General features: G+C 41.8%; 1 long non-coding RNA gene across 3 annotated transcripts in view; it reads right to left on the bottom strand.

Annotated features, from left to right (window-relative positions):
* Positions 1-25,763, bottom strand: part of LOC103670529 — a 60,148-nt gene that overhangs the window by 11,552 nt on the left and 22,833 nt on the right. The window contains exon 3 of one of the 3 annotated variants that reach the window (XR_005832546.1): positions 17,266-17,506. The exons of 1 other annotated variant lie outside the window; for it this stretch is intronic. This is a non-coding gene — a long non-coding RNA (uncharacterized LOC103670529). Of the gene's footprint in view, positions 1-17,265; positions 17,507-25,763 lie in introns of those variants that run through there. One more of the 3 variants, XR_005832547.1, reaches the window with a different exon arrangement.

Genomic DNA, 25,763 nt, shown 5'->3' with positions numbered 1-25,763 from the left:
CTTCCTAGGATCTTCTTCTGGGACCATGTAAATTAGACTGACAAAGGACTAATTAACAAGGCAAGAACAAACAGAAGGTTATTAACACATGCTTCATGTACACAAATGGGAGTACCCAGTGATGAGTAACTCAAAACAGTGGTTAGAACTTGGATCTTACAGCATCTTAACGGAAGAACAATAATAATAATTTTGTACAGAATCAACAAACAAGGGGCGCCTGGGTGGCACAGCGGTTAAGCGTCTGCCTTTGGCTCAGGGCGTGATCCCGGCGTTATGGGATCGAGCCCCACATCAGGCTCCTCCACTATGAGCCTGCTTCTTCCTCTTCCACTCCCCCTGCTTGTGTTCCCTCTCTCGCTGGCTGTCTCTATCTCTGTCGAATAAATAAATAAAATCTTAAAAAAAAAAAAGAATCAACAAACAAAAGGACTTAGAGCTTATAGAAGTTGCACATTGGGGAAGGGAATATGTGGAGAAATCAATGGTAGATAAAGCCTAATTTAAGCAAGGTTTGTTATAGAGATTCCTCCGGGCTGGTAAGGGTGTAGAGTTGTCTCTGATGATTAACTTCTGTCCCCTGATAGATAGGGGAGATGGGGACACCTCTCCAAATGGATTTCCTGTTTTAGGCAAGTGGTAGGAAGCCAGAGAGCTTTTCTGTATTCACATCTTCTCAATTGCCTTTAGCTCAAAATAATCTGTATGCCAAAGTGACGTATTTGGGAATGGCATATTCTGCTACACTTAATTAGCAACTCAATTTTAAAAATGGACAAAAGATAAACAGGTATTAAACAAAAGGGAGTCCTCTCTGCTCTCTGGCAGCATGAGGAGAAAGTATGCTGTTTTTTCTCTATAGACTTCTTGTCTCCTCTGGCAAGGTTGGGCAAATACACACACACACACTCTCTCTCTCTCTCTCTCTTCTGTTAATGCATTTATATTTTGACATTATCTCAGACTCACAAGAATTTGTAAAAACAGTACAGAGAGTTCCCATGCACTCTTCACTTAGCTCTCACAATGATAATATCTTACGTAACTGTAGTAATTGTTCAAAACTAGGAAATTGATTTTGTTAAAACTATTTATTCAGGTATGGAGATATAGAATTTATTAGGATTTCACCACTTTTTACACGCACTCCTTTTTGTGAGGGACAGGGAGGGGTATAGCGTTCTGTGAAATCAGCTAACCGTCCTGACCATCAGCATGCAGAACTGTTCCATCACCACAAAGAAACTCTCTCACATTACCCCATGATAGTCGCACCTTTCCCCTGGAAAACTACTACTGATCCATGTCCTGACATTGTAATTTCGTCACTTCATGAACATCATATTAATAGAATTCTACAGTATGCAACCCTCTAACATTGGCTTCTCTAAGTGTAATCCTGTTGAGATCCATCCAAGTCGTTGCATGCATCGGTGGTTTATGACTCTTTACTGCTGAGTCCTAGTCCAGCATATGGATGCACCACAATGTCTTTATCCATTCCTCCACTAACTGTCCTTTGGCTTGCATGTTGGAGGTTCCCCAGGACCACCTCCAAGTTCAGTAATTCATTAGGAAGACTCATAGAACAGTGTATAGTTATACTCATGGTTGTTATTTATTTGGAGATGGCCTGTTCTTCTACCCAGAGCAAAATCAGTGAAGGGAAACAGCACATGGGGTGAAGTCCAAGGACAGTGGGCACAAGTTTCCAAGAATCTTCTTGCTGCGGAGTCACATAGGACATGCTTAATTCCTCCAGCAATGAGTTGTGACGAGTCTGCCCTTTCTTTGCTCAGGGTAACAAACTCGTGCATCCTTTGCTGTTCCTGGGGGAGTTAATGAATTCTTTGCAAGTACAGTAAGGCTCCTTCCCTTCCTGATATTGGAAGACAAAGATCATGGTCGCGTTCTAAGTTTCTCAAACAATTACATGTGCATCTTATCCTAGGTGATTGCTAGGTGACCAGTCCTTGACTGGTGCTACCTATCAGAGGAGTGATAAGCTTTACAGAGTGAAAGGAATCAGGACGAATTCCAGGACTGTTACCCACACCTGGGTTTGCCTCTCGGTGCGTGTAGAGCCAAAAGATAGAACCATGCCAAAGAAAAGGAAAAGGAAGGATTTGAGTTGCAACAAGTAAAGGAGAATGCCACAGATCTTTCCCAAAGCAGGGTCTCCCCAAACAACAAAATCGGGGAAGTTTCAAGCTTAGGGTACATACATATTCATGAAGGAACTTGCCCAATGGGGAATGCAGCATGGATTTGGGGCAAAAGTCATCTTAAAGTGACTGAGTTCAAGTCAAGGTCACAGGTCTTACATTCTTTCACAAGATTGGCTGGTGGCCTAAAATGACTTTTCTTATGTCAAGAAAGCTTCTTTTCCTGGGGACCCCTAACTCTCTCTGCTTACAGGAGTTGCAAGGTTTGAATCATGGGTGAGAGGTGAGCAGAAAAGAACCAGAGAGAACTTTCTACATGTGGGGAAAGTACGAAGAGAGCCAACGAGGAAAGAAAAAGCCACTGTGTTTATGGGATGGTGAGAATATTCTGAGCAGACCAGGAGTTTTCTATTGGGAAATAAAAAAAGGGAGTCTTAGGAAAAGGGATTCAGCTTATTGAGGACTTGAAGTCCTAAAATGAAGCATTGAAATAGATTACTATGGAAAGTTATGTTCATGATCAAAATAGGGTTTCAGAAAAATTTATCTGTCAATAATTCAAAGGATGGATTGGAGATTAAGAGATGGGGACCCTTGTTTGGAAATACATCCAGGTGATGTAGGATTAGAATCAAAGCCACGCGAATGGAGAACGGGGAGCGGCCTCTCCACAGTTCATGTTGGTGCAGATGAAGCGCACAAGAGAGGCTTGTGCGTGCAGAGACAGGTTCTGGAAGAGTTCGGTGCCCTTGGTAGTTACTTTATAAATGAGGTCAGTAAGGCGCTATTAGAGAGGGCCATTCTAACCTCCAAGAAAAGTCATAAAGCTAAAAAACATGATAATACAAAGAGGGAAAAAATCAATGGGAGTTATAGGAAGTAGCAAGAGGTGCGTTTTTTTTTTTTTTTAATGGTGAAGTATTTTAAGAATGCCCTTTGAGACTAATCTATTTTCCCTTTCAGAGACAGTTCATTAAAGTTTAGCCTAATTAGGAAGGAATAGATAAGGCACCCAAGGTCAAGATCCGACCTGCTTTGTTACCTTATGAAAATTCATGAACGGGGCGGTACCTCAGATCTGATGCATTCTGAACTGGGCTACGAGCCAGCGTGTGAGTGTGAGCTTTTCAGAAAGCAGGAATAGCATTTCTAACCGTGTCACTAACTCGCATTTCCTCCTGGTGAATCACTCCGGCTCTTGTTTCTCCAATTATTAAAAAGAAAGTAATTCCTGGAGTGAACTATTTATTTATTTAGAAAACAACGTTATCTCCAAGCTTTAAAGATAGGGTGTCTTAAGAGTGGTCATCAGAGTAAAAACCTTTGTCCTGCTGCTCTGGCTGATTCCCAAACACCACGTCTTGCTAGCACCCCTCTGTCATCACATTCCACTCACATTCCACATGGGGCTTGTTTCTGTACGTCAAACATGCGAAGGTGTGCCCCATCTCAGAACTATCTGGAATGCTCTTCCCAAGAGTTGCACACGGCTCACTCCTTCTCATCATTCAGTTTTTAAAGGGACTGTCGGCTTCTCAGGGAGGTACAGTGGATGCTGTTGGGCGCCCTGCCCACATCCCCCTTAACCGCCTGTGTGTCAGGGCTTAGGGCTTTGTCCTTTTATGGAGCATTGCCCTTGGCTGATGGGAACCTCCTCACCCAGTGATGGTCCTGGGGACAACGGTTGAAGGTTATGTCCCCCACCCAAGGGAGGGCCATGGCCAAAGACAAAGTGAAGAAGAGATACAGCAGCCTTCTATGCTCTGGGTGGGACAATTTCTCGGTGCTATTTATTTATTCATTTATTTTTAAAGATTTATTTATTCATTTGAGGTGGGGAGGGGCAGAGGGAGAGGGAGAATTCTGAAGCAGACTCGCTGCTGAACGTGAAGCCCAACATAGGGCTTGATCCCAGGACCCGGCGATCATGACTGGAGCTGAAACCAAGAGTCAGCCGCTCAACCGACTGAGCCCCCCAGGTGGCCCTTTGGTGCAACTTATGATTCAGGGCTTCCCATGGAATCAGGCTGAGACTAGACTTCTAAGGAGTATAATTTGCCAGTCTTCACCCCCTGCTCTCTGCTACTTTTTTTAAAAGATTATATTTATTTATTTAGAGAGCACATGCACGAGTGGAGGAGGGGCAGAGTAGAGGGAGAGAGGGAGAGAATCTCAAGCAGACTCCGCACTGAGCTGGGATCCTGATGCAGGGTTCACTCTTATGACCCTGAGACCATAACCTGAGACTGTGACCTGAGTCAAAACCAAGAGTCGGTCGTTCAACAGACTGAGCCACCCAGGCGTCCCTGTCTGCTACTTCTCTCACTCTCCTTGAGATCACTGAAGCAGGAATTCCCACCTTAGGCTCTGTCCACAGGGAGCATAATTTAAGACGGTTGGTGCAGCAGTGGTCCTGGGAAGGGGAGTAGATCTAGAATTCGGGATTGGATAAATCAACCACTAGATGGCAGTGTGAACCCCATCATTGTCAGCCAGTGAACTGTTAGTCTGACTTGCTGGAGGGGTGCGCTCGCTGAGATTGTCAGCTGTGGTGACTGGGACAAAATACAGGTAAGATGCTGTGTTAAATCGTGCAATGTCTCTGGCATTTCACATGTTTTGGGCGAACAGGGGAAGCTTGGTACACAGGACTGCTTGCACTATTTTCGCGATTTCTTGTGTCTGTAGTTACTTAAAAATAAAAAGTTAAAAATAAAAACAAGCAAATAAACAGCCATAATGTGTAAATGATATTCTATCCTAGGGGAAGTGGTAGGCATTAGTAGCGTCCTCAAGGACTTACGGAATGCAGAGACAATGGTTCCCACGTAATTGCCATTTTAATTCAATAGCTTGTCCTTTGCAAAAGCTAGATGAATTGTGGCAGATGACACGGACTCCTGGAAACTCAAGCAATTAGGAGCCCCAACCGAAGTGGCTTGACTGAGCATGGTATCCTCACTAAAACAGATTAATAGAGCCTTTGGAATGTGGCGCGCAGCTGTAACTGGCAACCACTTCTTTTCTGGACCCATCAGAAAGGTGAATCAGAAACAGTTGGCTTTCACAAGGAAGGGATGGTAGTATATATTCGTGACTTTGCCCCAGGGCTACTTTACTCATCCTCTGCTCTATGATAATGTAGTCCAAAGGGACCTGGATCGTGTGGACATTCCACAGAACTTCACACTAGTCAACCATATCCATGTCATCTAAGTGGACCTGGAAAGGAGGAACTGGGAAGTGCTCTGGGATGCTGGCAAGACGTGTGCACTTCAGAAGGTGGAAGAAAATACCGGAAAGATGAAGGAGACTGCTACCATGTAAACATTTTTAGGGGCACAGTGTTCTGGGACATGTCAGGACATCGCTTCTCTGCTAAAGGACAAGTAATTGTGCCTTGTGTTTCCTGCCATTAAAAAAAGCACAGAGCGTGCAAGCATTTCAGAGGTAGTATTTATCACATTTGCAAAAGCCTGCTCTGACCTATTTATGAGGGATGAGGAAGGTCACCACTTTAAGTGAGACTCAGAGCAGAAAAGGGCTCTGTCATGGATCCAGGTGACAGTCTCAGGAACACTGCTGCTTGGGTCATATGACTCCAAGGTTTCTAGGGTAGCAGGTTAATCTGTGGTCAATAAAAATGCTGTGTGAAATATTCAGGACGCCCCAATGGGACAGTTGCCAGGTGGACTTGTAGGGTATTTGGGCGAGGCCATGCCATCTGCAGCAGAGAACATACACCATTCACACTAGAGCTTCTGACACACTCTTAGGACTTGGAAGGGACTCTCTGAGACATCAAGCAGTTAGGCAATTAGAGCTGCCCACCATGAGCTGGGCTTGTTGAGACACACCTCATCGTGAGACTGGGAACACCCGCAGCATTCCGTCATGAGACGGAAACCGTATGTCTGAGACTGTGCTCACGTGGTCCCTGAGTTGTGAGTAAGCTGTACAAACAAATACTTCCAGTGATATACCTCTCACGTCTCTTTCATGAACTTTTCCTTGAGCTCATAGCTTCTTGAGGGCTCCCTAAGGCCAGCTGATGGGGGAGGACGAATCCTTAGGCTGAGAACTGGCGGCTACCACACTACAGCCCACTTGGGCTCAAAGATGGTGGTGGGAACACATTCCACCTGTGGGTATCTACTTTGTGTGGAGAGAAAATGGCCCCCCAAAAAGGTTATGTGCAAATTCATGGGCAGTGGCAAATGGCTTGACTGGTCAGGTAGTGGGTTGGCAAAGAACGAGGTTAGAGAATCATGAAGTAGGTGTAGAGAAGCATGTGAATGGATTAGTGGTTGTGGGCAAGAAGCATTGGTTAACGTCCGCCAGATCCTATCTGTTACAGACAAGGCACTGACCGACCAGGGGACAGGAAGCGTCACTCAGCAGATGCCAGCTAGCTTCCATCGTCAGCCACACCAGCCCTTGCACAATTGGCTTCCGAACAGAGTAGCCGTGGTGGCCGCAATGGGGATTATGTTTGAGTTCAACAGTACGCGCTACCTCTCCTCAAAGCTGGTCTAGCTACTGCTGCTGCCGCATATCCCACAGCAGGAGTGAAGAGCAGTGGAGTTCTCCAGACAGTACAACCCCTTGAGAACACCAACCAGCTACTTGGTGGCTAAATGGTGATATCAGACCCCCTTCATGCTGGAAAGAGCAACAACTCATCCTGGGCATAATTGTATTTATCATAACCTGAGGACCCCCTCCCCCTGTTACAGTCAGGGTTGTGGTTTGTTCCAGAAACCCTCCTCTTGTAAGTACCCAGAACTGGCACCAGCCAGAATCTTGAAGGACCTACAACCAGATGGAGTGACAGGAACACGAGGATCCATCAGCTCTGAGTGGTACAAAGGGTACAGACTGGAGCAGATGCTTTTGATGTCTTGCTAAATCCCCTTTATAGGCTGGAGTGCCGGGTTGGCTGCCAATGGCTCCCACCTATGCTATTCCCCAGAGGCTTGCATTTGGCTGAAGGAAACTGCCTAAATCACAGATGGCTGGGAGGTTAAGCCACTTCCCGCCCGAGCTATTGCCTGGGGTCCGGGACTGACTGACTGGTGCAGGAATATAGACCCAGCCCTTTCACTTCACCAAACATTTGTACTCCTTTTCCCATAGTGTCAGCCATTGACTACATTTCTCAGCCTGTCTTGCAACTAGAGGGGGCCATGGGAACAGTTCTCACCAATGCAGTGTGAGAGGAGGTAAGGTATATTCTCTCAAGACCAAGATTTAAAAGGCTTTTCTTTTTTTCTGTATAATAATTTTTTTATTATGTTATGTTAGTCACCATACAGTACATCCCTAGTTTTTGATGTAAAGTTCCATGATTCATTACTTGCGTATAACACCCAGCGCACCATGCAATATGTGCCCTCGAAGAAGGCTTTTCTACTTATTTCTTTCCCCCATCCTCCTTCTGCACATAGATGACTTTACAATAGTGAGGGCTATCGGATGAAAGGAGCCTGGGTCTCTGAGTTACCTTGTGAAGGGCTGCCACCAATCAGCTTGTTTTGTTAGATGAACAAGTAGTAAACTTTAATTGTGTTTGGTCACTGAAGTTGGGGATTTGTTTTGTTAGAGCAGCAGGTGTTACTCTCATACACCCTCTCCCTGTGAACTCTCAGGGGATTTCTTTTCTTTTCTTTTTTTAAAGATTTTTTTATTTATTTGACGGAGAGAGAGACAGCCACCGAGAGAGGGAACACAAGCAGGGGGAGTGGGAGAGGAAGAAGCAGGCTCCCAGCAGAGGAGCCTGATGTGGGGCTCGATTCCAGGGCTCTGGGATCACGCCCTGAGCCAAAGGCAGACGCTTAATGACTGAGCCACCCAGGCGCCCCTCAGGGGATTTCTGAAATGCTAGGAGGTTGAATAGGATGTTTCCAAAGGTCCTTTTTGGTACAGATTCTCTGGTACATTTCTTCTGAAAAATGGCGGAACGATGAATTCTAGTACTTGAATTTTATTTTAATAAACAGTGCCACTTAATTATTCTATCGTAAACATGGTAAAGTTCAAAACCACTGGATCAGATGAACTGGATTCCAGTTCCAGGCTCCTCTTCAGGCCTGTTATAGAGTCCTATAAAATATGACCTTCTCTCTCTGTGTCTCAGTCTCACCATCTGAAAAATGCAAATAAAACGGGCAATAGAACCTCTTAGGTCCTTTCTGGCTTTTGTGTTTACTGATACTTTGTATTGTATTAAAATCAAATGTCTTCAAGGAAATATACAGCATCAGCTCTTTATAAGCTGCAAGGAGTGGGAGCACAGGACTCTAGGGCTTTAAATAGTATACTAAACTTAAGCTATAATAAACCCTTTAATCATAGAGTGTCTTTTATTATTGGACTTCAAAATTTGGAGATGAGTCAAAGACACTAGATTCTTTGCTTTTGGCTCTATATGCAGTCAAGTTGTCTCAAACAGCTCAAATACTCCATTCAATTAAGGCATAATTGGGGATGATTTGTTTCAGAGGAGTGGGAAAAGGGGCCAAGTGAGTCCTGTGGGAAATGGCTGTATCTGGCAACACCCAGAAACGCTCTGGGTACCCGGCCAGGACCACGGCAGTGACACATGGCCCATGCTGAGAATGAATCCAACATTAAGCTGTAGGCTGAACTAAGTTTTGTTTCCTTTATAAACAAGTAAGCATGGCTATGTTCCAATAAGATTTTGCTTACTGGTTTTGGTAATCTTTTTTAAAAAATTAACACACCTAAAGAAAGTCGTTTAGAAGGTACAAAATTATTAAAGAAGTATTTCCATAATCTACTACAGATAAATCTTTTACCCTGGTAAGTATAAAAGTTGGCTGACATTCTGTGTCCCTGAATCACATAGATTTTCTTTTTCTTTCTTTCTCTTTCCCTTCCCTTACTTTCCCTTCCCATTCCTTTCCTTTCCTTTCCTTTCCTTTCCTTTCCTTTCCTTTCCTTTCCTTTCCTTTCCTTTCCTTTCCTTTCCTTTCCTTTCCATTTCATTCCACTGCTATTTCTTTTTCTTTCTTTCTTTCTTTCTTTCTTTCTTTCTTTCTTTCTTTCTTTCTTTCTTTCTCTCTTTCTCTTTTTCTTTCCTTCTTTCTTGGGGGAGCTGGCCAGGGCATTTAATTAACCTCTAGATGTTTGGGTAAGAAACCCAGGTGAAGCATAAATAAAGAAGGTATCAGAAAGTGTCTCGACTTTGACCTTTTATGGACTGCCTTTGTCTCACCCATTGTACAATATGCAAATTCTCTTTGGGCTGATTTTCCCACAGGTCAGGATGATGACCTATCCTCGGAGGTTGGAGAACTGCTGGATTCAATTCAGGCAGCATGCTGTTCGATTTCCTGAAGAGCTATGCAAACTTTTATCAAATTCTAGGGCTTAGCAGCAGCTTGAGCAATGACATTCCACAAAGCACTTCAAGGGAGAGAAAGAGCAGATGATCTTCTCAGCCTGTTTACCCAGGTTTTGGCTCCATTCAGCTCCCCACAAACCTGTCTCCCTGGGGTTGGGCTGTGTATTCCTTGTACTCCTGTTACTAGTGTAAGGGCACAAGTACTTCCTTTAGCAGCTAGAGCTAAGGCACTGCTGGCTTTCTCGACTGAGGGTCTGTGGAATAATCACAAGTCTCCTTATACACAAATACATCAAAGCACTAGAGGACGTGTTGAAGGATCCAGCCCGGGTACCTCAGGCGTCTAGAACATGCTTTAAGGGTCATCTACACTTAAAAACTTTAGCACCATCTGACCCCCGCCTCCTTTGACCTTCTGTAGCTGATCATGTGTCAGCTTACGTTTATTCGACACACTCAGGATTTCTCATGTCATTCCTTTCTAAGGCCACTACCGCTTACCTCAGGCCTTCGCACTAACACGGTAAGCATTAGGTTCTAAGCTGCCTTTCTAGCCCCACCACATCGTGGACATACTGGGAGATGAAGCGTTTGAAACTCATGTCTCACCATATCAAGTCCTGCTCAAGTCTTGTCATGGTTTCACACATCCAGGTAGTTTCACACTACCTGGAAAAGCTTAAGCTTTCCTACATATGTGCCTTAAAAAGAGAGAGAGAGAGAGTTTATCTATTTATGTATTTGAGAGAGAGAGAGAGCAGGGGTAGGAACAGGGAGAGGGATAAGCAGACTCTATGCCGAGCGTGGAGCCATGCCCACGTGGAGCCCAATCTCCTGACCCTGAGATCATGGCCTGAGCCAAAATTAAGAGTCAGAGGCTTAACCGAAGGAGCCACCCAGGGATCCCATGTGTGTCTTTTTTAATACTTTGCCTCAATTCTTCTTTGAAAGTTTTTCCATATGAGTAGAGTCTGGTAGGGTTTTTTCTCCCCTAATGCTCCAAGTACAGAGCCATCCACAGCTACTTTTCAGTACACTGTTGTGGAATCAAATTAAGAAATGAAATCCCTCAGATACAATTCAAGATCCATTCTACCCTAGTTTTCTGACAGGCACTGTACTAGGGCTAAGGATATAAAAGTGAACACAACAGGAATAGATTTCTTCCCTCGTGGAGCTTAAATGGTTGGTGGCAGGGCTAGGGTATGAAGATATTAAATGAATAAATAAGCAACAGATTCAGAATGTCATATGAGATGTGAGCTATAGAGTAGGAAAGGGACAAAGAGTACCAGAAATGGTTGGAATGGGGGTTGGAGTTTTAAATGTGGTGATCACAGAGCATCCCACTGAAAAAGTAACATTTGAGCAAAATACTAAAAAGGATGAGAAAATGAGCTGTGGCTACTGAGCATTCAAAAGATAGGCACAAGACATGCAAAGGCCCTGAGGCAGGAACTTTTAGTGTTCTAGGAGTAAAGGGGAAAGACAACAGAGTGAGCTAGGCGGTGTGTGGTAGGAGAGAAGATTGGAGGACCTTAGCGGACCATAAACCATTGGGAAGACTTTGGCTTTTACCCTAAACCAAATAGCTGGAGACTTTGCAGGACGCTGAGTAGAGGAGTTCAGTGATCTGTATTATATTTTTAAAGGATCTCTCTAACTGCTTGAAAGTAAACGGTATAAGGCCAGAATAGAAGCAGGGAAACCATTTAGGTGCCTCTATGATAATTTATGATGGTGACTTGGACTTTGTAATAGTGAAGGTTTTGAAAAGAGGTCAGATTCTACAGATGTTTTAAAAATTGAGCTGATAAGAACTGGTGATGGGTTGAATGTGAGCTGTGAGTCAAAGAGAGAGCCAAGGATAATTCCAAGCCGCCTTTGTGCGTATAGAAGGATAAAGTTGGCACTTACTGAAACAGGGCAGACTATGGGAGGAACAAGTATTAGAGGGTATGGTAGGGGGAAGGTCAAGATTTTTATTAGGTTATTGGTGATAATTTTTTTGTTTTACGTTTTTAATTCCAGTTAATAGACATACAGTGTAATATTAGTTTCATGTGTACAATATAATGATTCAACAACTCCATACATCACCCAGTGCTCATCACAGGAAGTGCCTTCCTTAATCCCCATCACCTAGTTCACCCATACCCCCTGGGAACCATCAGTGCGTTCTCTATAGTTCAGTCTGTTTCTTGGTTTGTTTGTCTCTCTCTCTCTTTTTTCCATTTGCTCATTTGTTTTGTTTCTTAAATTCCACATGCGTGAAATCATACATTTTTTGTCTTTCTCTAACTTAGTTCTCTTAGTATTATACTCTTTAGCTCCATCCATGTCATTGCAAATGGCAAGATTTCATTATTTTTTATGGCTGAGTAATATTCTATTGTATACATGTCACATCTTCTTTATCCATACATCTATTAATGGGCACTTGGGTTGCTTACATAGTTTGGCTATTGTAAATAATTCTGCTATAAACATTGGGGTCCGTGTATCCCTTTGAATTAGTATTTTGTATTCTTCAGGTAAATACCTGGTAGTGCAATTGCAGGATTATAGGGTAGCTCTATTTTTAACACTTGAGGAGACTCCATACCATTTTCCACAGTGGCTGCCCCAGTTTGCTTTCCCACCAACAGTGCACAAGTGTTCCTTTTTCTTCACATCCTCGCCAACACCTGTTGTTTCTTGTGTTGTTGATTTTAGCCTTTCTGACAGGTTTGAGGGATGCCTCATTGCAGTTTTGATTTGCATTTCCCTGGTGGTAAGTGACGATGCGTATCTTTTCATATGTCTGTTGGCCATCTGTATGTCTTCTTTGGAGAAATATTACTGATAATTGCAAATAGTTTGGGTCTTATCCACAGTTTTAATTAGAATGTTCCTTTCTAGCACATCCTGGGTTTTATCTCAAAGTCTTTTTCTCCTAGTACTCTTTAATACAAATCTCAGAAACTAGAGCTAAGTGATAAACTAATTTTAATTTTTAAATTTAAATTTTAAACTAATTTTTTCTAATTTTAAAAATTAGAAACCACCAAACTACCAAAAGAAAGTCTAAATACAAATGACAAACCATGAAACAGTATTTGTAGCTCATACTAGAATATTGCATCTTCTAATATATAAAAATCTCCTACAAAAAGATAAGAAACAACAATAAAAACCCAATAGAAAAATTAATAATGGATATGAACAGTTCATTGAAAAAAGCTCGTTATAAATGTTTTTTAAACACAAGACACTCACTATAATTCAGTACCAAGTTAAAGCTATCATTAAATGATTTCCTCCTTATCAGATTGCTAAAGATCAAAACTATGAGTAACTCAGGGCATTGGCTAGGGTATAGCATGATAAATATTCTCATCAACTTCCATGAAGGGCAAATTTGGCTACATCAAGCAATATCTTATTTATTTATTTATTTATTTATTTATTTGAGAGGAAGAGAGAGATGTGGATCAGGGAGGAGGGACAGAGGAAGAGGGAGAATCTTACGCAGGCTCCATACCCAGGGGGTATGGATCTCATGACCCTGAGATCATGACCATGAGATCATGACCTGAGCTGAAATCAAGAGTTAGACGCTTAACCAACTGAGTCACCCAGGTGCCCCAACATCAATCACCATTTTAAATGCATATTCTTTGACCCAGCAACTTGACTTCTAGCCTTGTAGGTTAGAGATTTAATCACATATTTATGAAGAGATACATGCCCAGAGTGATATCTTAGAGCATGTCATGTAATAAAAAAAATCGGACACAATCTATATATGCAATAATAATAGAGTTATGGTTAAATAAATTGTGGTAACTCCATAGTAAACACCCAATAAAAATAATAAGGCAGTCTTGCAAAGCATACTATTAAGAAATAAGTATATTATTAAAAGAAAAAAGCAAAGCAGAGAATGGTTGAAAGCTAGCATATGTTTAAGAAACGTACGAGGGACAGAATATATGGATGTGCGTTTAGAACTACATGAAATGTCTCTGCAAGTACGTATGGCAAACTGATACATACGATTGCCTCTGGACAGCAATTGAATGGAGGAAGAAAATTGTGGGGAGAAGCTTCTTTAACCAACAACATTAGATGGAGTTTGCTGGGAACAGACACCAAGACAAAAATGAGTGCAGGTTTATTAGGGAGTTCTCGCAGGAGATTCACCTGCCAGGGAGGAAGATGGCGCTGCTGGGCAGAGGGAGAGGTTGACCCAACACGTAAGTGCGGCTGAGGCCCTGGCCTGTCCTCCAGTCATGTGGTGAACTCCAGAGCTTGTTTGGTCCTTCAGCATCAGCCCCAGCTGAAGCAAGGAAACCAGGGCTTTGTATCCCTGCCTCAGTCGGTGGTTGGCCTGGGGTGGCCCTCGGGGACGGATGTCATCTTGGGAGAGGCAGCTCCCAGCAGCTGATGCCAACGGCCACCAGTGTTCCCAACAGCAGGGCTATGGGGTCCTCAGTCCGGAAGGGGAATCGGGCAGAATACCTTTGAATTTGTTACAAAGTAACTAAATAGAATAACTTTGATGGCGTAAGCAGGGAGCCAGTACTCTGTTCTGAAAGTACAGGAGGCTGGAACTGAAAGCAGCCTCGTTTGAAGCTGCCTTTGGAGGCAGGTCTCTCTAAGTAGACGACTCTGACATTGGTTTGACCTCCTGGAGTTCCTGTCTCATCCCAGAGGGTCCTTCTTCCCTCAGAACCCCCATTCTCCCTCAGGCGAAAGAGAACCAAGCAAAGTAACTGTGACTTGAGAAAGTCATTTGCCACTCTATTTTAAATGAAAAAAGCCCTATCTCATCCTCCCATCTAATTTTAGCTAATGATTGTTAACTACATCGAATTTGAATTCATTACATGGTTTTTAAAGTTTTTATTTATTCATTTGAGAGAGAAAGAGAGAGCAAGGGAGAGAGAGCCAGTGAGCGTGCACATGAGCAGGGGGGAGGGGCAGAGGAAGAGGAAGAAGCAGACTCCCCGCTGAGCAGGGAGCCCAATGCAGGACTCAATCCCAGGACCCTGGGATCATGACCTGAGCCAAAGGCAGACGGTTAACTGACTGAGCCACCCAGGTGCCCCTTTGTGCCTCTCTACTTAATGATGAAATTAAAATATTTATTTTTAATTACCTAGATTCTTCAACAAACCAGTGCGATTAAGAGAGATTTAAGAGATGAAGAAAATCAGGGGAACTGATTTGAATCCCAGGGAACAGCGGGGTAAAGGCCACTGCAAATGAGTAGTTTTGAGATAAGCAGGGAAATGCGCACATGGGCTAGGTATTACGTTACTGTGTACCAAGAATGTATTGACCATTTTATTAGACAGAATTTTAAGTCTTTATTACCAAGTCATGTTGAGTTACTTATGAGTGAACTAGTATAATGTCTGGGATTTTTTAAATTGAAGTATGGATGACATAAATTATACTAGTTTCAAGTGTACAAAGTGTACAACGGAGCAATTTGACATCTACATACCTTCCAAAATGCTCACCATGCTACGTGTAGTTACCATCTGTCACCACCCAACGTTATTACAATAACATTGACTGCATTTCCCATGCTGAACTGGGATTCCTTTTAAATACTGCCGCCGAAAAGTCCCCGGGGTCGTGGGGTGACAGATAAGACAACATTGATAAAATGTCAGTAACTGTTGAAGCGGAGGATGGACGCACGCGGTGTCATGTCCTATACTCTCATCTTGTATTCAGTCTTCATAATGAAAATGTCAAAAATTCGTGTATCTAAATACATCTATTAACCGTGTCATCTCCCTAAATTGTAGCATTAAGAAAGGGAAAAAAAGGAAAACACCTGTTCAAATGAGAATTCTCCTTTGGCTTGATAAAGCTAGTGGATCATCAGACCTCGGAGTGCTCACACACCACTGGCTGTTTTGGTCCATTCTTGACATTCTAACATTGCAATTTCCTGCACACAAGCCTTTCATAGGTGACAGTTCAGGCTAATGATTGTTGCTATGAAAAACAACACGAAAAAGTAAGTTTCGTGTTTCCCAGTATTTGTCAGAACGAAGCCATATGATAGACTTTTTATCTGGTGGCAGAGTCCCATGTGTTGGCATATAATCTGGTCCTACTAAATTATTTTATTAATTAATTTGGGCAAGCTGAGCCTGCAGGAATGTGTGCCCCTGTTATGTTGGGCTGCTTCTTCCACAAACAAAACGAAACAATTCCTGAAGGCCATTTCTAACAATAATTACGTTCACATGTTAAGCCCTCTGTGCTTTCTGAGTACGGATCGATTATACTCTATGAAATGATACTTCTCAAGCTTTTTGGTCTTTAGAACACTTTACATTCCTTTTCTTTTTTTTTTTTTTAAACATCTTTTTTTTTTTTTTAAGATTTTATTTATTTATTCGACAGAGATAGAGACAGCCAGCGAGAGAGGGAACACAAGCAGGGGGAGTGGGAGAGGAAGAAGCAGGCTCATAGCGGAGGAGCCTGATGTGGGGCTCGATCCCATAACGCCAGGATCACGCCCTGAGCCGAAGGCAGACGCTTAACCGCTGTGCCACCCAGGCGCCCCTCCTTTTCTTTTCTTTTTTCTTTTTGGTTTCAAGTTTTTATTTAAATTTCAGCGAGTTAACACACAGTGTAATATTAGTTTCAGGTGTAGAATCGAGTGAGTCAACACTTCCATGCACACCGGTGCTCACCACGGGCATGCCCTCCTTAATCCCCATCACCTGTTTAGCCCATCCCCCACCCACCACCCTGCTGGTAACCATGGCGTGTTCTCTAGAGGTAAGAGTCTATTTTTCAGTTTTCCTCTTTTTTATCCCCCTATATTTGTTTGTTTTGTTTCTTAAATTCCCCATATGGGTGAAATCATGTGGTATTTGTCGTCCTCTGACTTATTTCTCTTAGCATAATACTCTCTAGCTCCATCCACATGGTTGTGAACGGCAAGATTTCATCCCACTGTGTATATGTACCACCTCTCCTTTCTCCATCCATCAGCTGGTGGACATCTGGGCTCTTTCCATACTTTGGCTCTTGTAAATAATGCTGCTATATACATAAGGGTGCATGTATCCCTTGGAATTAGTATTTTTTGTATCCTTGGGGGTAAATACATAGTAGTGCAATTGCTGGATGGTAGGGTAGTTCTATTCTTGACTTTTTGAGGAAACTCCATGCTGTCTTTCAAAGTGGCTGCACTACTTTACATTCCTACCAACAGCGTACGAGGTAGAACCCTTTACGGTCTTAAAAATTATTGGAGCCCGAAAAAAGAGTTTTTGTTTACGTGGGTTCTATTGACAGTATATTAGACATTAAAACCAAAATGAAAACTTCATTTTATTTATTTGAGAGAGAGGGAGTGCGTGAGTAGGGGGGAGGGGGAAAAGGAGAAAGAAAATCCCAAGCAGACTCCCCACTGAGTGGGGAGCCCCACACAGGGCTCGACCCCATAACGCATGAGATCATAACGAGCTGAAACCAAGAGTTGGATGCTCAACTGACTGAGCCATCCAGGCCTCCCTGAAAATGAAAGATTAATAATAAACTCACATGCTAACATAATGCTTAAAAACATTATAGTTAAGAAAAATAACTATTTTCCAAAACAAAAAGCAATTTTATGAGTGATAGAATCCATGAGATCTTTTTTTTTTTTTTTTTTTTTACAGATTTTATTTATTTATTTGTCAGGGAGAGAGCATAAGCAGGGGGAGGGGCAGGCAGAGGGAGAAGCAGTCTCCCCGATGAGCAAGGAGCCAGATGGGGGTCTCCGTCCTAGGATTTTGGGATCACCACCTGAGCTGAAGGCAGACGCTTAACCAACTGAGCCACGCAGGCGTTCCCGTGCATCTCTTTCTTGTCCTGTTTAATCGAAGGCAGCTGGAGTCCCCTAGCTGCTTCTGCTTCCCTCCGCTGTGATACTACCTGTTACAGAGTTTTCAGTATATTCCATTGTACACTACTGTAAGAACAGGAATGAAAAGGCCATATAGTTGTTTATATTGTAAATAGTTTTGACCTCATAGGCATTCCCCAAAAGGTCTCCAGGAACCTCAGGCATCCCCGATCACAGAGAACCACTGCTGGACAGCACGTGTGTATGTAGGAGAGTTTGCCCACCTGTGAGCGTTATAAAGGGAGCAGAGCTCTGAGGCCACTGAGACCCCACCATCTTGGGCAATTGGCCACCACAACCCATAACTTTTATAACTACTGCAAAAAGAATTCTTCAGGAAATGAGCTAAATAGAAAAATTTTACCCTTGCTGTTCTGGTCTGTTTGGGCCACTATGACAAAATACTGTAGACCCGGTGTGTGGCTGATAAACGTGAGAAATGTATTTCTCACAGTCTGGAGGCAGGGCAGTCCAAGATGGAGGCACCAGCAGATAGGGTGTCTGGTGAGGACTCCCTTCTGATTCATGTCAGATGTCTTTTCTTTCTGCTGTGTCCTTAACCAAGGAAGGGTCAGGGAGCTCAGTGGGGTCCCTTTCATTAAGGAACTAATGTCACTCATGAGGGCTCCATCCTCGTTACCTAATCACTTCCCAAAGTCCCTCCTACCAAGACCCTCCACATTGGGTAATTCACATTTAATACATGAATTTAGGGGGAGGAGGGAGAATGACAGGACACAAACATTCAGTCAATAGACCTTACTTGAAAAAAACTGTAACTGAAAAAATTTTAAAGCTTTCTTACGTTTATTTATTTATCTAAAGATTTTATTTTTTAAGCAATCTCTGTACCCAAGGTGGGGCTCGAACCCACAACCCTGAGATCAAGAGTCACTTGCTCTTCGGACTGAGATAGATACCCCTAAAAAGGTTTTCAAACAGAGATTGAAAGTGCTCTTATGACAGAGTGTTTTGAAAGGAAAGGAAATTAGCTTTAAACTTAACTCTTCAGAGTAAAGTTTTTGTTTATAGACTGCATTAGGACTTTTATCGCCAGATATTTTATTTACCTGACATCTAAAACCTTCATCTTTCCCAGGTAACGCTTGGCCCCGTTGGTGGTTTTATTCTTCCCAATGCATTATCTTCTCTGCCCTTCTTCTTACAGGGTACAATTTATTTCCAGTCAAGGAGACATGTTTAAACGACAAGTTTGGGTCTACATTCTGCTAGTAATGCATTATATTTTTAAAAATAACTTATTTATTTCTGATGATAAAAGTAACACATACTTAGTAAAAAATTTTAGAAAAAATACCAGCAAGGGGCACTCGTGTGGTTCTGCCAGTTAAGCATCTGACTCTTGGTTTCAGCTCAGGTCATGATCTCAGGGTTGTGAGGTCAAGCTCTGTTTCCGGCTCCTTGCTGGGCATGGAGCCTGCTTAAGATTTTCTCTCTCCCTCTCCCTCTGCCCCACCCCCAACCCTTCCCCACTTGCAGAAACGCTCTCTCTCTTAAAAAAAAAAAAAAAGAAAGAAAGAGAAAAGAAAAGAAAAGAAAAATAAAGCCCCAGCAAAATATAAAGAAGAAAATAAAGATTATATGTAATCCCAGCTTCTAGAGACAAGCACAGTCAATGTTTTGTGGCTTAGTCCTCCAGATTTCATTCTACATACACAGTGGACAGGTAGATTATCTTACAGTCAGATGTGGCAAACCATTACGATGTGACCCAATTGCTCTAATGTCTGGAGTAAACTGAAGCCTGTGGGTGACAGACATCGAAAATTGCATGGCTTTGACTTTTATTAAAAGAGCATTTTGTGAATCTAGGAAGTTACTGTTAGAGTATTTTTTTTTCATAGTTTTACTAGCTATGAAGAGTTAATTTATGGATGCTACTAATCTGTCTAGATTTTGATCTCTGGCAAATAAGCCAGTTTACCAAGTCGTCGGCGAGACCACAGCCTTGCAAATGATAGCGCCCGAAACACACATCGCGTAATTTTATACGGATGCGATGGCAAGAGAAGTGTCTGATGAAATCTTGCAAAGACGGTTTTGTCGGTCTTGTTATTTAGCTTACTACATTAATTACCCTTTCATGTGTTTTCTCTCAAGTGTTCATCCAGTTATTTTCTGAACAGATGGTCCCCTGAAGTCACCTCATTCAGGGTAGGGTAATTAAGCATGAAAATTATGATATGAGATATGGCCCTGACTTCCGTAAGAGACGCTGCGAAGTCTTGCAGGCGAGTTGAATTTGAACGATGTCCTCAGGTATGTTGTGTTTGAGCAGAGAGTGACGGAGGCGCATACTTGGGTAAAACAGGTTATAAAAACAATAGAAGCGGTGGTTCCTGTATTTCCAGTTAGTAAGGGAAGAACTTTCAGAGCTCACTGGCTATCCAACTACCTGTGGTTTTCCGTGACAAATCCTGAGTGAATATGTCAGATTTTTCTAGGGCTTGACCTTTCTGCATGAAACTTCTGGATTATAAAACAGTTGTGGAGCATTCACTGCTTGGGTGTATTTACTATCTTGGTTTTTAAGTCAGGCATCTGCAAGTTGCATTAACTCTTCAAGACGTAGTTTAGTCTAGTCTAGTTGACGATCGGTACAGTGATGGTCCACATCCTAAAGTGTATTTTGGCGTTTGTAGGGGTACTTTTATGCCTCATAAAGATTGGAGGCTGCAGCACTAGTATTGGATGAGTGGGAACCAGGAATGCTAAACCAGCTGGAGGGTGTTCAGCTCTCTCACACAATTTGTACAATTTGTCTCAATTTGCACAATTTCCCATGTTCCGCCACAGTTAACCCACTACAAATATAAATCAATGGTAATTTGGTAGATTTTAATAATGAAGAGTTAATTGTTGTTTTACAAGAAGTTATAAAAAAGCCCTGTAGAAGATAGTATGGACAAGGAAACCCAAAAGAATTAAAGACGTAGTCTTTGGGGCGCCTGGGTGGCTCAGTCGGTTAAGCTTCTGCCTTCTGTTCAGGTCTTGATCTCAGAGTCCTGGGATCAAGCTCCTCGTGGGGCTCCCTGCTCAGCGGGGAGTCTGCTTCTCCCTCTACCCTTCCCCTTCATGTGTGCTCTCTCTCTCTCAAATAAACAACATCTTAAAAAAAAGACAAAGTCTTTGAATAATTTACTAAATCTGAGCTGCTTCCTTTTGTGATGTATGATTATAACATTAGAAATAATTGGCGGTAAATAAACTAGAAAGGAGGCTATTAGCGCTGATTGAATAATTTCCCTTTTTAAAAACATTGTATTGTTACCACTGATGATACATGGTGGGCATCCCATTGTGTCATGTGTAGTAGTGTTGAAATCATGCAGTGGCATGAAAAAGTATTTTGCACATTTGCAGTTTGGGAAATCTGACAGGGCTGGTGGGGTGTATTAATACTGTTCACTTCTTCACTGGGGGGGATATGAGACCTCCTCATTTTCTAAGACGGTATGTTGTCTTGGCATGTTATCCTTACTTCATTTACATTTCTTTCTCTTATCATTTACAAATACGAATCACATTTGTTCCCCTGCTGTCTCATTTTTCTGTTTTTCTCGTGTGGAATCTCTTCTGATCCAGTTATTTCTCAAATTCAAACCTTTTGATTACAAGGAGGTGCAAGGCTCTGACTACTTCATAGCTTGTCGTGCTGCCCTGCTCCCCGGAGTGTGATCCCCATGTCAGAGCATCAGCCTTGCTTGGAGCTGGGTGTTATCACAGAACCCACAGCCCTCCCAGAACTATCGAATCACAGTCTGCATTTTGGACAAGATCCGTAGGGCGTTCATAAGTGCATCTAAAGTTAGAGAAGCACTGTGATAATGCAGCCAGGCCCTATGGTTTGCAAATGGAAATATTTAAAAATTACATAATATTTAAAAATTTTATTTAAATTCAATTAATTAACATATACTGTATCATTAGTTTCAGAGCTAGAGTTCAGTGATTGATCAGTTATATATAACACTCAGTGCTCATCCCATCACGTGACCTCCTTGATGCCCATCCCCCAGTGACCCCATCCCCACCATCCAGCTCCCCTCCAGCAACCCTCAGTTTGTTTCCTAAGAGTCTCTTACGGTTTGTTTCCCACATCGTATTTTAGCATAAATTTTGTTACAAGCTGAATCATGTCCCCTCAAAATGCATATGTTGAAGCTCTGACACCCTGGACCCCAGAATGTGACTGTATTTGGAGACAGAACCTTTACTGAGGTGATTAAGTAAAAATGAGGCCCTTAGGGTGGTACTTAATCCAATCTGGGAACAAAACCGTGGTATTGGCAGAAAAACAGACACATCTATCAATGGAACAGAATAGAGAGCCCAGAAATAAATCCACGCTTATAAGGCCAAATAATCTATGACAAAGGAGCCAAGAATCTACAATGGGGAAAGGACAGTCTGTTCAATAAATGGAGTTGGGAAAACTGGACAGCCACATATAGAAGAATGAAACTGGACCTCTAACCTACAAAAAACACACAAAAATAAACTCGAACTGGATTAAAGACTCAAACCTAAGACCTGAAACCATAAAACTCCTAGAAGAAAACATAAGGGGTAAGCTCTTTGACATTGGTCCTTATTGTCCCTTTTTCTTTGTACTGTTTTAGAAAGTAGACCTGCCATTTATTTTTCTCACTGGTAATCCCTAAAATTTAAATATTTATTATTTGACAAAGTCATAAACTAATGATTTTGACTGATGCACAATTCAAGAACACGTGTGGTTGCCTGGTATTTCAGCATATCCCTCTTGATCCAAGATGTAAGAGAATTTGTTTTCTTTACATGTTTGGGTAGAGGGTCTTTATTCTGTGATAATGTTAGTAAGTCTAGCTTTATTGTATTGATTAGAGAATGTGGCCTGCATTATGTCTACTGTTGGAAATCTGTTCAGGTTTTTCTGTGGACTCGTATATGGTCAGGTTTCAACAGGCACTTGAAATGCAGATGTATTACCAACTCGGAGAGAACAACATACACCATGTTTTATTGAATCTAAGTCACGGTGTCTTACTTTCACATTTTAAAATTCCTGATTGAGATTCATCTTTCCATTTTGGCATCTTCTAATTACTTTTGGCCAGATGGCACTTGAGTGTGGTTGTTACTGCTGGCGCACGGACAAACCGGGTCCCAGCTGTGTATGTCATTGACTCGTCAACGGAGTTAGGTTTGCATTGCTGGCTCTGTACGTGTTGGGTTTAATTACCATTTTGAATGTGGGTGAAAGATGATAGTATGTTTGGGCACCGACACTAAAAGTTACTGGGCACAAAGAAAAGCTTGGAAATAAAGCAGAAAGGTGTAAGTTAGATGTTGGTAAGGCAAATATTGTTGATGGAAGAATTGCTGTAATTCCACACTTCCTTGCAAAAACGACCAAAGGCCTTATAGAGCCTTAAAACAATCAAGGACAGTAACTATGAGTAGATGGATCTGTGTGGCTTTTTGTTCTTGAGATACGTACAGGAGTATACTTATTGTACACCAAACAGAGCAGCCGAATTTAGGAGAAATTGCCAAATCCCTCAAAAGAGATGAAATACATTTCACAATGAGCAGAGGATGGTGAGACATCATGTATCTTTCAGGGCTGCAATTAAGGCATCGTGCCGTACTTTGACAGCACTTATTCTATCCGTGCTACATAAAAAGTGTTATGTTTACAATTAATGGCGTCTTGTATTTAAAGAAATGTGATGTATTAACCAGTTCTACCTGATGTTATTTACACCCTCACATCCTTCTAAAAAAATCTATCTGATCTGCTTTGGACCTACAGGTGCAATTAGAGCCTCCTGGGTAGGTGTGTCTAAGTCTGTCTGTATCTCCTGTAGTATCTGCTCTTTGCAGACACCACCATGCTTTTGATGCATATCTACCCATGACTGTTATACCGTCATCGTAAATTCCATCAATTAATATTGTCAGTAGCCCCACTTAGTCTCATTTCATGTGTTTTTGGCATAAATTCCTATTCCCTGATATTAAGATTGCAGTTCCTGCTTTCTTTTCCTTTGCATTTGCCTAGTCTACTTTTGTCCATCTTTTTATTTTCAACCTCGGTGAATCACTTTGTTTCAGGTGTGTTTCTCTTACATACGACAGAGTTTGGTTTTTGCTTTGTAATCTAATCTGAAAATCTGTTGATTTGTGAAAGGTACATGAGCACATTTTTTTTTTTTATGTGACAGGCATATTTTATTCTTCTCTGTCCCTTTCTTTTATATTTCCTGGTTTTTGAAATTTTAAAATTCTTTTGTGATGTGATTTGTTTTCCTCGCTCTTTTGATAATTCTGATATTTGGTGAAGTTTGCATCTTTGGTGACTTTTTTTTTTAAAGATTTTATTTTTAGGTAATCTCTATACTCAACTTGGGGCTCAAACTTAGATCCATGACATCAAGAGTTGCATGTTCTATGGACGGGGCTAGCAGGTGCCCCCATTTTTCATGACTTTTATAATTTAAAATGTTTAGTTTAGAAAATATATGTGTTAGCAAATCATATACTGATAAAAGAATTTTACCCAGAATATCTTTAAAAACTCTCACAATTCAATTATAAAAAGACAAAAACCCAATTTAAAAATGGACAAAGGATTCGAATAAACATTTCCCTAAAAAAGATACATGAATAGATAATAAAACACATGAAAAGATGCTCAAGTAGTTACTATCAGGCAAATGCAAATTAAACTCACAATGAGATACTACTTTATATTTTCTATGTTATGGACCAAATGGTTGCATCCTTCCAAAACTTGTATGTTGAAGCCCTAACCTCCTATGAGACTATATTTGGAGACAGAGGCTTTATGGAAATAATTAAGTTAAATGAAGTCATAAGGGCAGGGCCTCAATCCAATAGGATTAGTGTCCTTATAAGAAGAGGAGAGACCATAGCTCGCTCTCTCTACACACAGAAGAAGTCGTGTGAGCACTCAGCAAGATGGTGCCCACCTACATGCCAGAAATAGAGTTTCTCCAGGAACCCAACTGGCTACCACCTTGATCTCGGACTTCCTACCCTCTAGAACTATGAGAACTCTTTCTGGTATTTAAGCCATTCGGTCGGTGGTATTGCATTTAGCAGCCCAACCTCATACACCCTTGAATAGCTATAGTCACAAAAATCATTACCTGTATTGCTGAAGATGTAGAGAAATTAAAATTCTCACACATTGTGGGTGGGACTGTAAAATGATGTAAGATGCTTAGAGAACAGTTCGCCTGTTCCTCAAAATGCTAAACCTACACTTCCTTTAAGATGCAGCAATTCCCTTCCTAGGCATCTACCCAAAAGAAACGTACATGTGGAAAGCACATGTCCATACAAAACTTGCTCATGAATGTTCATAACGGCATTATTCACAATAGCTAAAAAATGGAAGTCACCCAAGTGTCCATCACCTGACGAATGCCTAAACAAATGTGGTATGTGCAGACCATAAAAGATTCATCAGTGGAAAGGAATGAGTACATATTACAACACGGACGAACCTTGAAAACGTTATGCTAAGTGAAATGAGCCAGACCCCCAAGGACAAATACCGTAGGATTCCGTTTATGTGACATACATGTAAGAGTCAAATTCACAGAAAAAGGAAGTAGACTAGTGGTCACCAGGGGCTGCAGGAGGGAGGGGGGACAGGCAGAAAATGTGGAATGACTGCTGACGTGTATGGTCTCTTTGGAGTGACCATAAAGTTCCAATATTATATTGTGGTGATGGTGGCACAACTCTGTGAAGACCACTGAATTGTATACTTTAAGTGGGTGGCCTTTATGGTGTAAAAATTATATCTCCATAAAACTTAAAAACCAGGGGTGCCTGGGTGGCTCAGTCAGTTAAGCGTCCGACTCTTGATTTCAGCTCAGGTCTTGATCTCAGGGTTGTAAGATTGATGTCCGAGTCAGACTATATGCTGGCCATGGCGCCTGCTTGGGATTCTCTCTCTCCCTCTCCCCCTCCCCCACTGCTTGCATACATGTCCACACATGTGCACAGGCATGCTCTCTCTCTCTCAAAAACAAAACAAAACTGCTAAAAACCAAAAGGAAAACTTTTTTCTTTATATATACACGCATGTATGTTTGGTGTTAGGGTTAGAGTTAACATATATACATGCTGTACCCACACATACATATATATATATATGTATATATATATGTTATACATACACATATATATGTTAGTATACATTGTATTGATATGTATATATGTGTGTGTGTATATATACATATGCTATATATACATATACTAACATATATATGTGTGTGTGTGT

This window comes from Ursus maritimus, unplaced genomic scaffold (genome assembly GCF_017311325.1).
Source record: "Ursus maritimus isolate PB19 unplaced genomic scaffold, ASM1731132v1 scaffold_5, whole genome shotgun sequence".
NCBI lineage: Eukaryota > Metazoa > Chordata > Mammalia > Carnivora > Ursidae > Ursus > Ursus maritimus.
The sequence above is the reverse complement of the archived record's forward strand: the minus strand, read 5'-3'. Positions and strand labels throughout refer to the sequence as shown.